The 17522-nt window shown below is 42.9% G+C and overlaps 1 long non-coding RNA gene across 1 annotated transcript; it reads left to right on the top strand.

Moving 5' to 3' along the window:
- The first annotated feature begins 13794 nt into the window (after positions 1–13794).
- Positions 13795–16805, top strand: LOC306936708. The gene is made up of 3 exons (XR_013791523.1): positions 13795–13832; positions 14640–14839; positions 16062–16805. It is a non-coding gene; the product is annotated as an uncharacterized lncRNA (long non-coding RNA).
- The last annotated feature ends 717 nt before the right edge of the window (positions 16806–17522 follow it).

Raw genomic sequence — 17522 nt, 5'->3', positions numbered from 1 at the left:
TAACTCTCACCCTAAGTATTACCTAAATAATAGGTCAGTGTAGACTAGAGAGACATGAAACCATGAGGGCAGAGAGACATGACACCATGAGGGCAGAGAGACATGAAACCATGAGGGCAGAGAGACATGACACCATGAGGGCAGAGAGACATGACACCATGAGGGCAGAGAGACATGACACCATGAGGGCAGAGAGACATGACACCATGAGGACAGAGAGACATGACACCATGAGGGCAGAGAGACATGACACCATGAGGACAGAGAGACATGAAACCATGAGGGCAGAGAGACATGACACCATGAGGGCAGAGAGACATGACACCATGAGGACAGAGAGACATGACACCATGAGGGCAGAGAGACATGACACCATGAGGGCAGAGAGACATGACACCATGAGGGCAGAGAGACATGACACCATGAGGGCAGAGAGACATGACACCATGAGGACAGAGAGACATGACACCATGAGGGCAGAGAGACATGACACCATGAGGGCAGAGAGACATGACACCATGAGGACAGAGAGACATGACACCATGAGGGCAGAGAGACATGACACCATGAGGGCAGAGAGACATGACACCATGAGGGCAGAGAGACATGACACCATGAGGGCAGAGAGACATGACACCATGAGGGCAGAGAGACATGACACCATGAGGGCAGAGAGACATGACACCATGAGGGCAGAGAGACATGACACCATGAGGGCAGAGAGACATGACACCATGAGGGCAGAGAGACATGACACCATGAGGGCAGAGAGACATGACACCATGAGGGCAGAGAGACATGACACCATGAGGGCAGAGAGACATGACACCATGAGGGCAGAGAGACATGACACCATGAGGGCAGAGAGACATGACACCATGAGGGCAGAGAGACATGACACCATGAGGACAGAGAGACATGACACCATGAGGGCAGAGAGACATGACACCATGAGGGCAGAGAGACATGACACCATGAGGACAGAGAGACATGACACCATGAGGACAGAGAGACATGACACCATGAGGACAGAGAGACATGACACCATGAGGACAGAGAGACATGACACCATGAGGGCAGAGAGACATGACACCATGAGGGCAGAGAGACATGACACCATGAGGGCAGAGAGACATGACACCATGAGGACAGAGAGACATGACACCATGAGGGCAGAGAGACATGCGAGACAAGACAAGGGATCAGATTTGAACTCACAATACAAGGAACATGTTCACTCTGTGCTAAACCTCCAGGCACCTCATTATGTTTTGAGTAATATAGTGTGAATCAAAACAATGATGACACAATGACACAATATGCGTTGATTCAGTGACATTAACTTTAACAACTCTCAACCTGGCATGTCACATATTTTAAAAAATAGCAAAAACAAAAGCCATTGTGACACGATGTGCTGTGAACTCGCAGGTCAGCTATTCACCCTATTTTTGCACAACACCATTGTACGTCAAAGTATAAAATAGGGCTTAACCCATTTTGGGCGGGAACCCCTTTTGGTGTTTTAACTAAGCATTATGTTATACTTTAGCTATAGCCACCGAGTGGCGCGCTACGAGCTTGTAGGTCTGCTATTTTTGAAAAATCGTAAAAATGCGGCACACATCTTTGAATATATATTCTTTCAGAGCGAACGTTTTTTTTATTTCGACGTCAGGCCTAAATGGGTTAAGTGGTTAACAGGGCATAACTGTGAATAAACATGACGGCTATTACGCAATATACCATGCATGTTTAATGAGATTTTGTCCTTCGTTTGGGCTCACCCACTAGGTGACCCCACGGGTCAGGCATGATCTGGTGCACTTGGAGCCAGCTTTGCTTAGCTTCTCACACAGTCACAGCTTTCTAGGCCTTTGGTGGCAGCGTAATCTCCTGCATCGTAATGGACAGCCCATCTACACAATGCTAGGCTCTCTAAATCATGAGGGCAGCCAGCAGCAAGCCTGCAGATTATTTTTCCATGTTTTTCCAGCCTAATCCCCTTTTGCTAGCATTTCATCTAAGAGTCGAACATTTGCCAAGCACTGGCCTAGTCCATATACACACATACAGGCACACACGCATGCCCACACAGGCACACTCATACAGTATGTATGTATGTGCACGCACGTTCCCACATACACACGCACATGATCCCCCCCCAACACACACACACACACACACACACACACACACACACACACACACACACACCAGATTACCTAATAGGAACAGCCCCGAGAAATAACTGACTTTCAGAATCCAGTCTCTAAACAACAAACACTAACTATTCACTGAACTGAGTGTGCTCACTGTGCTGAGAGAAAACATGTTTTAAAATGAGATCCCAACACTGTCTGAAATTAGACATATAATAGGCTATATTTAAGACTGCAGTCATATTTGCCCTATAAAGTAGCCTTGCCGAGCCATGAGGCCCATAGGGGCAGGAGCCTATCTCCTGTTTCTGTAGCGTGAGGCAGCTTGATGTACAAGTACACCCCCTGGACATGACGCTAGTATGTCGCAGGGACTTACCCCCAATCCAACCCTTGATGCTGAGTGTCAAGCAGGGAGGCACTGGGTCCCATTTTTTAGAGTCTTTGGTATGACCCGACTGGGGATTGAACCCCAGCCTCCCAGTCCCAGGGCGGACACTCAACCACAAGGCCACTGATCTGGTTATTATTATTATTATTTGCCCTATACACGCTACTTAACATTGGTGACCAACATTGATACAGCAGAAACAATATGTTCAGCTTCTGATTCACGGCTTATGCCATGTCTACAGATAAGCCTGGTTTATCTGAGCCTGAATCTGTACTGTGTGTGAGCTCCCCACCCCCCCCCCCCCCCACCCCCGTGAGCCCCCGCCCCCCCCCCCCCCCCCCCCCCCGAGATGTATTCAGGGGCCATGGTGTTAGCATTTCTTCTTTAAACTAGAGCAGACCAGATTCCATGTAGTGACACACATTCAAAGGTTAAAACAATCTTGATCTTGGGTTGGCATAAATTATGAATGGACAAAAGCTGTGCTCATACTGGCAATAGAGAGTCGCAGTCCCGCCCCCTACCATGGCCCAGGAAATGAATCCCAATGCATTTTTCCCATAGACATTTCAAAAAGTATTTATTTAAAGACGGTTACGCCGCGGACAGAGCCAACTCGAGTCGTGACAACTCATGACAACACAAATAATAATATTTGTTCGGCCCAAAAAATTGTGTTTGTTGTCATGATTTGTCACGACTCGAGTTGGCTTTGTCCGCGGCGTAAACGTCTTTAAATAAATACTTTCTGAAATGTCTATGAGGAAAATGAACGGAGAATCATTTCCTGGGCCATGGTAGGGGGCGGGACTGCGACGCTCTATAATGCCAGCGGTTCACCTCATATTAATGCTCTGCTTTGATCACAGAGCCCACTTCCATATTCAGCACACAGTGTTAAATATGTGAATATGTCAATGAGAAGCATCTGTCATCTCTAAGATCTATAGCCAGAAAACATCCACCTGGCGGTAAGGCAACTGGCAACTAGTTATTTCATGATTGTATGAAGTTGAGTATTGATTGCCAGGTCACCATTGGCCACCATACTTAAGAATTGTATTTAATGGTCTGGTTAAATAAAGATTATCATCAAAACCTGGGTGGTGGGGGACCGGGTGTATTAGCATTCTTTCAAATAAAAACATCAATGTGACTCGAACTCGAACAACCAAATGAACAACCATTTATTCTGACAATAAAGCAAGTTTATTTTTTTTATTTAACCAGTAAAATCACACTGAGACTATAGTCTCTTTTACAAGTGTGCACTGGCCAAGAGAAGAGGCAAATAAATGTTACACAGCTCTGCCAGTAACAACAAATACAGGACATGACAAGACAAACATATGACATCCGTAATACCAAAAACCTACTACCAGGGAGGCTCAGAGAGAGTAAGTAGCTAACCACTAAACTAAGTACAGACTAAAAAAGACTAATAAGAACAATACATCAAGAAACTACTAAGCTAATATAAAACTAAGAACACAGCAGTTGCTACTCGTCAAAGCAGGAGCAATGGCTGGAGAGTATGCCAGAGGCAAACCTCTTAAAAGTCACTAGGGGGATTTTTTTTATAACAAAAAGTGGCTTTATGGTATCCATAAAAAATACCATTGTCTTTGTGTCCACTGAGCCAAACTTGCAATAACTGTAAAATCGAGTAATTGGGGTCTATTAATGTCATGATGAGCAAATCCTAGCTCTTTCATTTGTGCATGGGTCCTCATGAAGCATTTAATTGTCTAAAAAAAAGGTTACATTTAAAACACACACACACACACACACACACACACACACACACACACACACACACACACACACACACACACACACACACACACACACACACACACACACACACACACACACACACACACACACACACACACACACACACACACACACACACACACACACACACACACACACACACACACACACACACACACACACACACCTTGTAGTTGATCTGCACAATATTTCTAATAAACAATATCATCCTCTCATCAGTGTCATCACAGCACACTTCCAGCAGCTTGCTATATATTCACACTGATCATATATAGGCGTAATAGGCCTGCCTACTGCTTAGTGCTTATAGGCTACACTTTAATAGCCACATTTTACTCTTTTGTTTATAGCTACTTTAGGCCTGCGCCATTAACTTTTTAAAATGTTACTATACATTTTACACTATTTCCTGTTATCTCGCTGTAGGCTATAGGACTTGTCTACGAGTGCAAAATGCACATAGCCTAGTCCTTGTATAGGGTATAATTGGCAATAGGCCTAAACAGATGCTGATCTGATTGCAATCCGATAAAACATCTGTTTAGGCTTGTAAGTATTTCACACAGCATAGGACGAGTTGTATTGATACATTGCTCTCAGACACAAAAAACTACACACTAAAAACTACAATAATATATTATATATTAATAATAATAATAATAATAATAATAATAATAATAATAATAATAATAATAATAATAATAATAATAAAAACACACTCAACGATGAGACTTTGAGGTTGACTCACTTACCTAATATTAATTGGGAAAGATCCGCACAAACGAGTAGCCATAAAGTAAAAAGACAATTCATCTTCTTGTGCTCTTTTTATATGTTGCTCAAGTGGACAGACAGACACACCATCTGTTGTCGGGTCGGTTCAGGTCATTTATTTTAACGGTAATAGCACCAAATCACCCCATCATGTTCCAGTTCCATCCATACTCCTGGTCCTGCGCTCAGCGACGCTGCGTCCTCCTCTCTCGCTGGGGAAGAATGTGCGCGCTGAGGGGATCCTGCTTTCTATTAAACGGGACGGGGGTTGGGGGGGGGGGGATGCTCGTGCTCCACTTCACTCCACCCCCCTTTTCATCGCAGCCCTAGCACGGTATAGGCTCAAATCCTCAGTGTTCATTTAACCCCTTCTGACCTGAGATCAGATTCTAAAAATGTATCTCAAATCGCATGCCGAGTTTTCTGAAAAAGCTATGTTTCTATGTCAGTGGTAGTGGTAAACAAGTGGTAAACAAGTATCTGATGCTTAGTCTAGTTACCCTGGGTAAATATAGTAACTTTGCTTTGCTTTGGTTCTTTGATTTTTCAAAAATAGCAGACCTACAAGCTCGTAGCGCGCCACTCGGTGGCGCGCTATGAGCTTGTAGATCTGCTATTTTTCAATAGCTAAAGCATAACATAATGCTAACACCAAAAGGGGTTCCCGTCTAGAATGGTTTAACTCAGAGTTAAAAATGGACACGTGTGATTTTACAGTGTGGTTTATCTGTGAGGATTAGATAATCCCCCCCCCCCCAGCCCCTTTCTCCCAGAGAAAACAGATGGCACATGGCAGCAAACTGAGCATTTTAGTGTTAAAAGCTATTTTAGACATTTTCACTTTGATGAATCATATCATGGGCGAAATGCCACAGCTTGCACTGCTTCATGCCCTGGAGTTGGGCTGGAGTGACTGATGACTGCCTGGAAAAATGGAACTGTGCACAATTCAAGTCCCTTAAGTGTCAACGTAAACGCCAAAAGGGACCAGACAAAGTCCTTTGGGGACATTTCCAACTAAAAAAACAATAGTGCCCCTCGGGGCACAGGTCTCTACCAGGATAGGAGCGTTTTTGGAAATATGTCAAGTGGCGTTTTTTCCACAGCCTAGTGGGGAAAACAATGAAGGGCCTAATATATATGTTCCTAATATGTGACCAGATTTGACTGAGAGACTGCCATCGCGCAAATTACAGCTTTTCACCAGAGGAGAAAAACTTTTTTTAATTTTTATTTATAGCACAGGCAGACTCTTCACATACTAGAGCATGTCTGAAATAAGTGTCAGAGCTGAAATCGACATGTAAATATGAAATAAATGCTTAAACATGTAGCTAGGTGTAATGTTAGAGACCACAGAAGTGAACCTTTCAAGCCTGTTTTCTCAACTCGCTGTTTTCTGCAAGACATAACTCTATGAGCCATATCTCCAAAACTGGTGGGCCAAACTGAACAACCAATATGTCAATTTGAAGCTATGATTCCCTGTTTTCATATGACATGAAAAAACGAAAATTCAAAAAAATCCAATGGCAGTCCCTCAGTCAAATTTAGTCACATATATGTAAACGACATGACATCAGCTTGTGACTGCAACTTGTTCTTGTTCGCAGATGACTCAGCACTGCTGGTCTCGGACAGGAACAAACTGCAGGTTGAAAAGGCCCTCAGCTCTGCAACTGGCTCGCTGATAACAACCTATCTTTACACCTGGGAACAACTGAATCCATTCTTTTTGGATCAAATAGTAATCTCAGCAAGGCAGATGGCTTCTTGGTTAGAGTGGTTGACAAGATTATCACACGAAAAGATGAAATTACCTACCTAGGTTCCATCCTGGAGGCAAATCTTTCCAGCAATTAGCTGTACGCAGACGGATGGACGCACGCACGCACACACGCACGCACGCACACACGCACACACAGTACTTTTTACTCCACTATAAATGTTTGATCACATTAGTTAGGCTACTTTGCAGATTTAAATTATTAATACAAAACATAGATTAACTAATAAATCAACATAAAGTCATTAAAATCAGCACCAACAAGCTGCAACATAAAAGTGATGAAAACATTACTAAATTATCCAATAATATGATTGTGAAATGGACCATTCTGCATAAGTAGGCGGCAAGGCCTATAGGCTACTTGGATCTGGTTTTGATGCTAATGCTTGTAATTTTATATGTACATTTTACTTTTATTTGTAACAAGAGTATTATTTATCCGTTAAGTAAAGATGTGGCAAAACATCTTAAAGCTGCAATCTTCCACTTTTTCCTTAAGACATTTTTTATTTAAATTAATCTGTATGTGGTAGAGTCAGTAATATGGTATCACTAACATGTGTCGAGTAAGATGCCTAGATTGCCTACTGGTTGTATTCATGCCTGCAGCTCATAAACCCAATATATTCCATGCATGTGGGGATTCCTTTGAGCAGTATACTGTACCTGTATATTTGGTCTCCCACACAGGAGAGGGGATCCGAGTTTGAATCCCAGGTGTTACAGTTCCATTGACCTCTCTCCTTTGCGAGAGGACATAAAACGTACAGATTGCATCTTTAAGTTAGTTTAGAGGCAATGGCACTTTCTATTAAATCATTTGCAACATGCAGGTTGCATAATTTTGATAAAAGCAGAGGCAATTATTTTCAAAACATATGTTAGTTTACAAATAATGTGCACTGTGGGCTGGAGGTCAGGCAGGATCGAGGCGTCCGTTTGAAGCCAGATGGTATACAGTTGAACAGTTCTTAATGAATTACTGAAAGTTGCAGCACCATAATAAGACAAATCTGATGCTGGCAAGAGCACAAATCACCTACGCTTTCATGGGTAATTTTTATTTTGCCATTTTTATCTCAGGACTTTCCCTTTTTCAAGTAAACTAATGTCTAACAGTATGGCAGATTATTCAGCTGATTTGCTATTGTGTTGCCATCCTGAACCACTGCCAAAGCTACAGCAAATACAGGATTGATGTTGTACTCCTGGTTGGTGGAGCTAAATACAGATTCTTGAGACTTGCGTCTGGTTAGGATGCCTCTCGGGCGCCTCCCTAGGGAGGTCCTCGACACACGTCCCACTGGGAGGAGACCCCGGGGCAGACCAAGGCGCAGTTGGAGGAAATACATCGACTCACTGGCCTTGGAACGTCTCGGAATCCCCCAGGAGGAAGTCACTAATGTTGCTCTGGAGAGGGAAGTCTGGAGCACTCTGGTGGAGCTGTTGCCCCCGCGACCCGACTACGGATAAGCGGTTGAAGATGGATGGATGGAGACTTGCGTGCACCCATAATGCTGCCGATGAGGCCGACACAAGCTATATCGAGCTATATCAAGCCTTTGAGAACACGGGAATAAAAACGAAAAAACATTGCATGGACCTGGGACGTATCCTCAGTAATGTATCCTAAGGTCATCAGCGTTTCGGGTCTCGCAACATCATACCCCTCACTCAGGTGACCCAGCCGGGGTGATCAAGTCCGTCCCGATTTACGTCCCAGTAGCTACCCTCGATCCCTCTGCTGGGACTGGGAGGTACTGTATGCGGGAGGATCGCATAAATCTGGCGCGTGGAAGGACTATAGGCTCTGTGGGTTGACTCCTGTCCGGGCCCCTCCTATGTCTCACCAGGTCCACTCCTGCTCTACACAGAATTGAGCTAGAAAATTAAAGTTCTCCTCTAAAAAAAAAAAGAAAATCATAATATAAAAAAATTGGTTTAGTAAAAAACAGGTCGTTCTGGAAAATGGGGCAGAGGTTTGGAATTGGCATCCTGTGTCCACAGTTTGGCAGTGACTGGGTCAACAGATTAGCTGGTTGCACACGGACGGACGGACAGACGGACGGACAGACGGACGGGGTGCAAAAATACTCTCTTCCCATGCCTTCGGCCTGGTGGAGACAAAAATGGCTTCATGCTGCACTTTAGGGACCAAAATAATATGACACGTTTCTTAAGGTATATCATTGACATAAGCTAAGGTGTAATTGGAACAAATTATTTGAGAAGGGTTAGTCAAATGATGATGTTTCTCCCATGCTGAGCCCATTCTCACCCCTAATCGTTGGAATGCCCTCCAGTGTGGGTGTGGGCACAGGAAAGGTGAGAAGAGAGTAAGAGACCCTGGGCAGTGCCACTGCCAACACATAGCTGTCCCTGGTGGATCAGCAAACGTGTGACCTGTAAAAATCCATGTTACTGCTCTCTCACCGTTCTTGGATTTCCTTTTTTTATATTCAATGTTTGCATTACAACACCTACTGCAGACATATGGCAGATGATAGATTCATAACCACCACACTAAAACGTGGGCAGCAGACAGGCTGATCATTTGACCACTAAAACGTGGGCAGCAGACAGGCTGATCATTTGACCACTAAAACGTGGGCAGCAGACAGGCTGATCATTTGACCACTATAACGTGGGCAGCAGACAGGCTGATCATTTGACCACTAAAACGTGGGCAGCAGACAGGCTGATCATTTGACCACTAAAACGTGGGCAGCAGACAGGCTGATCATTTGACCACGGCAGTGATCCAAGAAAGGACTTTTAGAAATTCACCTCTGAGTGTATTGTAATATTTTGATACTATCCAATGCCTGTAAACAAATTACACCTTAGTAATATATAATCATTAGAATAGGCATACATCTCCACCTCTAAATAATTAATAATAAGGGTTGTGTTCATTTATGGTTTTGGTCTGGAATTATTCATCTTACACAATCAAATATTTTTCTCATACAGTATAATTCTTTGCTGTTTAACATCAGTGTTATGTAGAGACAGAAGTCACTATGGTTCGGTGATAATGGTCACTCACCTCCAGTCTGTCACACGGCCACTTTTCTCCGAAAAACAAGGAAGCCAGATGTCATCTGGGTGGAGAAGCCGTGCAGGCACTGGACAGCCATGCATGTTACCATAGACCAGGAGGGTGCATGTGTTGGTCCCAGCGACGTACTAACAGTCCGATAGAGGATGCTGGCATGGTCAAGAGAAGGCTTCTTAATAGGCGAACGACCAATTTGAGGACATACTGTACGTATCAGTGTGTAAAAATAACAAAACAAAACAAACACAGTTCTCAGTGTTTACAGATGGTGTACAGATGGTAATTTGTAATCTAGGTGCATTGTGCTCCCCAATTCAAGGCACAATGGACTGAGTAAGAACGCCAACATCAGACGTTCTGCATTTTGATGAAGCGTGGTAAGTTTTGTCAAATCTTTCGGTGTTTAAGAGAGGTGATTTGAGAGACATCAGACTTCAATAACAATCATGAATAGGCCAATGTATATTTATAACTTTAAAACATATAAAAGGAATTATGTTTTGAGGAATTAAATCCTACCAAAATAAGTGTCAGATGACCTACATGTCAACAGAGCTCATATCATCCCTTATATTTACAGTGTATGATGACCTTTGTTACTTAGTAAATAGAAATAATTAGTCAGCAAAGCCAGAGGCCTGACATATTGTCCACCATCTTGACATGCTGTGCAGGTGGATCATGTGACTCACTTGCCATCCTGCAAGCCAACACAGATGGTAGGCTGTCTTGGCTGCACCGGGGGCCTCCTGTGGCCCCTAGCTGTCCCTCGGCGTGGTGGGACAGTGCTCTGACACATACTCCAGACACAGAACCGAGGATCCCACCTCCACCTGGATGGGCTTGACAAGGCAGGGTGTTGTACGGTTGAGGCAGAGGATTTTCCAGTTGGCCTTGGCACAGAATATTTCTTCTACCGGCCACCTGATCATGTAAAATCAAACACAATTGGGGAACACATTGGCAAAACAAAGGAAAAACCATGCCCTATTTTTTCCGTCCGTCTCGAGAGACTCAAACAGAATAAAATATATTCACGCTCAGTTCACTTTAGGAGAGGATCACAGGATGTATTACTAAGATAGCCGAGCCTGTAACAACTATTTGTTTGACTAGTACAAAACTATGTACCACAAATGTATATGTATGTTGGAGCCATTGAAAAGTTTTAAGTAAAATTAAATCAATAATTTTAATTCATTTTCTTCCGCTCTCTTTTTAATAGCTTTGTGCTTTTAGCAACAAGCTTGAATGGGGAATTTATACAATCAAACAGATGAAAGCGAATGTAATCAATGTACTTGCTATTATTTGTGCATTTTGATTATGGAAGTGTAGGGCTAATCCTCTATACAGTGGAAATATTGCCCTGTGCGATGCAGCTATACAGTACATTGACGCAGACATGCATGGTAATCTCCACAATCTCCTCCCTATTGTAATGAGATTTATTTTTAGTTTGAGATTAGTTTTTATGTAAATATCTTGAGTATTTACTATTTACACTGTGCAGGGATAGGGGGAGATCATGTTTCGCTCATGTGATGTATTTGTGATTACAGCTCCTTCTCAAAAACAATCGTGCAAAGGTTAATTTTCTTCGGTAGGCTAATATAGTTAAAAAATCACACCCGTGTGAACTGAGTGGTGTAAGGTATTATATAGCCTGATCAGCTTTGATCTGACGTCATGTCTGACGTAATGAAATCACACCCGGGTGAACTGGGTGACCGTAGCAACCATGCTCATTTTTTGGTACGAACAGACAGACAGACTGACACGTAAACTAACAAAGCCAGTTGTAGGAGTGGTTTACACCACTCAAAAAGTGAAACTTTCAAATATTCTCTATTCATTGTGCTAAAGTGAAATATTTAAAACTTTGATGATGATGATGAATTTTGATGATTATGTCATACACATACGGCTCATGATAATCAAAAAGTCACTTACGGTATTACATTAAAAAAAAAACATCTGAAAAGTATGTTACTGTATGCAGTCAATACGTCTGGGCAACCTTTGAACAAATGATTTCATCAATGGGGCGTAGCATGGTGGTGATCAGCTTGTGGCACTGTTGATGTGTTGGATGCCCAGTCCACTCTTCTGTGGCTGCCATGGTCATCTCTGGACTGTGGTCGCTCATCTCTGGACTAGATACTTCTATTGGGTGTTGCAGAGCCTGCAGTGGCTTCAGGAAGCCCTCATCAATGTGGACAACTACATTGGAGTGTCAGACAAAAAGGCAGCATGTATAAAATGTATATTTAGGGCCAGCAACTGACCCATGTTGTATTGTTTGTATTATGGTCATTTCTGTTGAACAAAGCTAGCGTATCGCGTCAGATTCAACAACAACCAAAGCTAGCCGGAAGCATTACGGAGGGATAATAAGGAGACTCAGAGAGCAGATGTGGGTTTGCTTCCTTAGACCATGGCTGAGAGAAGCGAGTGTTTATTTTACTCATTTATATACACGTCAACACGATTGACACATCCGGCATCAGTATAAAAGCATATATAAATATACATACAGTGACAATGATATATTTATATACACAGACAATTAATGATCATTTTTAATACATCTCAACAATTTCACTCCTTAGTTTACTTACCTCCTGTGGCAATCATCAACAGGTGTGCCTTCATCTTTGTGGTAACAGGCAAATACGTGCTGCTATTTGAACTGCCAACGTGGCACGAGCACATCTCCAGTGTAGACTTGCCTTGGCCAGGTTTGGAGGTGCTCTGGACCTCATACGAATACGATGACTCGTCAATCTACACATAACAGATAGAAAAACATAAATAAACTTCTCTCATAGGTTGTATAAGGTTTGAGAATTGTGTCGTGCAACGTACTTACCTGCATGTGAAATGTGCTCTGGTCTCACATCACAGGACTTTACTAGGAATCGAGACCTGCTAAATCTCACCCACTGGCCCACAGCAGCATCAATGATGCGTTCCTCATAATAGAAAAGTAAGCCTGGGACCGAGGCTACATAATAAGCATTTAGCCGAGTGGTGAAGAAGTCCATGCGCTGCTGCAGTACGTTGTAGGTCTTGGTCCGGTGAAGAACTTTGTCCTTCAATATTCTCATGGCTGCTTCTGCTATATTGTCAGTGTTGTTCCCCCGGACAGGAAACGTTGTTCTGGAGTACAGAGCCCATGATGTGGCAGCGGTGGCCGAACGGATAGCGGCGCGGTCTAGATACCGGAAGGTTCCCAGTTCGAACCAGCCGTCCGACACGTTAAAATTACCACCACCGCTGAAATGCCCTTGAACAAGGCATCAACCACTACGATGAAATGTGTTCTATGAGCAGGGCCTGGCTGGAAACAAGTTCTTGAGCTTAGCCCAGATACCCTGGGTAAATATAGATTTCATTTCATTTCATTTCATTTCATTTCATTTCATTCTTTTCGGCTGTACACATTTTGAACGTAGACCTTGAATTTGGGATACCTGCTGTAGGAGCCATTATGATGGTGCTATATTATTGGTTAGGTTGGCATATTATTTTTGAACACTTGGTGGCGGGCTTTAGATTTGACAGCACTGGGTGTATATTTAGAGGGTCACTAATCAGATCAAATAGGACACAGGGAATGGTGGGAGCACACCGCTTCTTACCAGCAACAGCATTGATTGATTGATTGATTGAAAAATGTATTAACAGTTTGCAGAATTACAGTACATTTCAAGCACAAACTCAATACAAAGGCTGTTAACTGTGAGTGGACGACCCAATTAAGCATTACACTTGTTTCCAATAGGGTCCACAATGTTCAATTCATCAAAATGCAAGAACAGAGACAGACAAACTTCTACAATAACATCACTGGTATGTTCATGATTTCAACTGCTCACTTCTGCTCAATAAATACACCAAAACTGGATCTAAGACTGGACATCCATCTGTTATGTTTCTGTTAGTACTCTGCGTAGGATCAAAGCCAGCACCTGTGAAGTAACACCTTCCAAATATACATTGGAAGGTGAAGGATTGCCGTTACACCTGCCAAATAAAACACAATGTAGAGGTGGATTGTAATTATTACACAGCAATTAATTAGTTCATCACAGTAGATCTACAAACACACCACATTAAGTAACAGGCTTAACTACTGATAGATTAACGGAGGTTAAGTAATGATTAAGTAATGGGTTACTTAAGCATTAATTGATTGAAGAAGACAAGGAATTAATGATGATTTAATGATAGTTCATGATAACTAATGCATCACCCAAGCCTTAATTAAGCCTTAATTAAGGCCTAGAATTTGTCCCTTAAAGTAAAGTGTTACCATCATTTGTTTGATAATGGAGAGGAGTGTCTCCCAGCCTTTAGAATGCTGTGATCTTTATTCCATAGCCATCTCCACACACTAGCTTGGTAGAACCACTCCCCCTGCTGGACAATCTCCACATCGCTTACAGCACATGAAAGCTGGAGAGTCTAAGCGTGGCTTCTGGGAAGGCCCTCTGGATGGCTGAACCTGATCTCTGCTCGATCGGTTATGAAGACCTGTTGCAAAGGATGCAAATATGTATTTTTTTGTATGCAGACAAAAGGAAGAGTTAGGGTACCTCTTGTTATAAACAACGTCAATACTAAATTCTACCTGTGGCCCTCTCGTTCCTCTGACAGGAGGGACGTGATGGAGGTCAGCGTCCCCAGAAGGCTACCTTCAAGATGACGTCGCTCTTCACTGACTGCGTGATTATTATGCCGAGTGTCAGTCAGTATGAGGAATACACGGCAGTGCTGTCTGCCCATATTTCCTGATGCATCCATAAATGCTATCTCGCCGCTTTGCTTCATGCCAGCATGGATCCTCTTCATCAGAGGTGAGCAGATGACCACCAGGAACTAGTGCCTACCATCCTTCGTCGTGGTCGCTCCGACACACTCACTGCCACACACTTGAGTGTCAGCTTGCTTTTCTAACAGGAAAGTAGGCCTATAGGCTTTCTAATAAAACAAGCCGCCTTTGTATCGGTAAGTAGCAAAAACGTTCTTTATATTTAGAGGTTGGTCTGCATTTATGCGAAGTCGACAGTAACATAGCTCGGCATTAGAGCTATGGACCAGAGCTAGCCAATCACTATGAAGAATCTATGATGATGGATCATCATAGCGATTTTTGAGTGGTGCAACCACTCCAAGGAACAGCAATGTCTGTGTTCACCTAACTAACTATGTGACTATGTCATTATGAGCACGAGTACCAATGAGTACCAAAAGTGGCGCTGTTGTGCCAGAAACAGAGAGAGAGAGATAGTGCTGCACTGCTGCCTGCTAATGAAAGACAGAGAGAGAGAGAGGGGGGGGGGGGAGTTGCACCACTCAGTTCACACAGGTGTGATTTTTATCATTACAATGAATAACCGTGGACAAAGAAGTTCACATGAACACGGTAGTGGCTGGGGCATTTAAGGGGCAATATATATTTTATATGCACCGATTACAAATAAAAGATAATTAATATGTTGAGACTTGAGCGAGTGAGCCTCTAACTCATAAGCCTCTAGCGTTACGTATGCTACAGAGTGAGCCTCTAACTCATAAGCCTCTAGCGTTACGTATGCTACAGAGAGCCTCTAACTCATAAGCCTCTAGCGTTACGTATGCTACAGAGAGCCTCTAACTCATAAGCCTCTAGTGTTACGTATGCTACAGTGAGCCTCTAACTCATAAGCCTCTAGTGTTACGTATGCTACAGAGAGCCTCTAACTCATAAGCCTCTAGTGTTACGTATGCTACAGAGTGAGCCTCTAACTCATAAGCCTCTAGCGTTACGTATGCTACAGAGTGAGCCTCTAACTCATAAGCCTCTAGCGTTACGTATGCTACAGAGTGAGCCTCTAACTCATAAGCCTCTAGCGTTACGTATGCTACAGAGAGCCTCTAACTCATAAGCCTCTAGCGTTACGTATGCTACAGTGAGCCTCTAACTCATAAGCCTCTAGCGTTACGTATGCTACAGAGTGAGCCTCTAACTCATAAGCCTCTAGCGCTACGTATGCTACAGTTTAGTTACCCTTAAAAAAGCTTTATTCATCCCTACAGCTGAACGCAGCATCGTCATCAACAGACGGATTGGCCAGCTTTCTGCAGCCCGAGCAGGGAAGATTCAACAGTACACCAAGATTATCTGCGCTCAACGCGACGCTCCGGCCATCCTACGTACCGCCCATCCTACGTACCCCCCATCCTACGTACCCCCCAGCCTTCCTACAGCATTAGCTTATTATATATTATTGTATTATATAGCATTATCACACAAAAAGATGAACTTACCTGCCTAGGTTCCATCCTGGAGGCTAATCTTTCCAGTGATAAAATGGCCAACGTAATCAAAAAAGTCAACCAAAGAACAAGATTCCTTTGCAGGATCTCCTCACTGGTCAACAAAAACACCTTGAAGACCCTAACAGGAGCCCTCGTACAATAAGAATCAAAAAGACAAAATATGGGACCCATATTTGAGATTTGTTGGCCCTCAGTTAGCTACCACCTTGACCATAGGGTTCCTGGACAGAAGAGATACCACTGACCTTGATGGATAAAGTTATGTATGTTATTATGTATGGAATATATGCATATATCTTTTATTTTCTTTAATTTTCTCTGGAGTTGTTAACCCATCTAGACTTTCAAGCACCAAACTGAATGTGTCCATATTTGTATATTATTTTTGTATTTTATTTTTTGGTTTGATGTAGGTAATGGGTATGTTTATAACTGTGTCCTTTGTTCCACAACGTGTCTGAGCTGAGCTGTCTGTTTTGTTTTGTTTTTGTTTTGTTTTGTTTTTGTTTGTTTTTTCCTGTCTTGTCTTTGTCATAAAATGGAAAAATCAATACAAATATTATTGGAAAAAAAAAAGAATCAAAAAGACTTGTGTGTAACACAGATTTATTCAGGATGTTCTGATGGTATGCATTCAATCACATTCAATAAATCCGGACGAAATTGGGAAAAACAGAGAAACACTGTTTGAAAACCCTTAGTGGAGAACCCGATGTCACTAGTAGGAAAGGGAACAGAAAATATGCACTAGACTCTAGAGAATAGGGGTCGCCACTACTGGAGTGTTACTGGAGTGTCAATGGAGTGTTATGTAGGCTGCACGATGTCGCGACGCACAACATGATGGCAGCAGACAAGACATTACAGAGTCCAGGTCAGCAAATTGTTGTTACGATACTGGGTGTTGGTGGTAGTGCCAGCCATATGTGCTTTATCAGACTATGGTGTACAATATGGCATCTCAGCCATCTATGTAAGGCTACAGTCTAATGTCATTGTTTGATATGTGCTTGTTGTTGTTGCCTTTGGAGGATTCTCTGTCGTGCACTATTCTTATCTACGCAACAGCACATCCAGCAACAACAACAACAGCCCGGCTGACTGAACGAAGGAGGAATTACGAGACTCATATCTCTGCTGCCGGTCACATTTTGGCATAATAATCTCTCTGCCTCGGTTTGGAATATTTTGGTGAACTCAAGCTCTCTGAGCAGTGTT

This window comes from Electrona antarctica, assembly GCF_951216825.1.
Source record: "Electrona antarctica genome assembly, chromosome: 2".
Taxonomy (NCBI): domain Eukaryota; kingdom Metazoa; phylum Chordata; class Actinopteri; order Myctophiformes; family Myctophidae; genus Electrona; species Electrona antarctica.
This window is presented reverse-complemented; position numbering and strand designations above follow the sequence as displayed.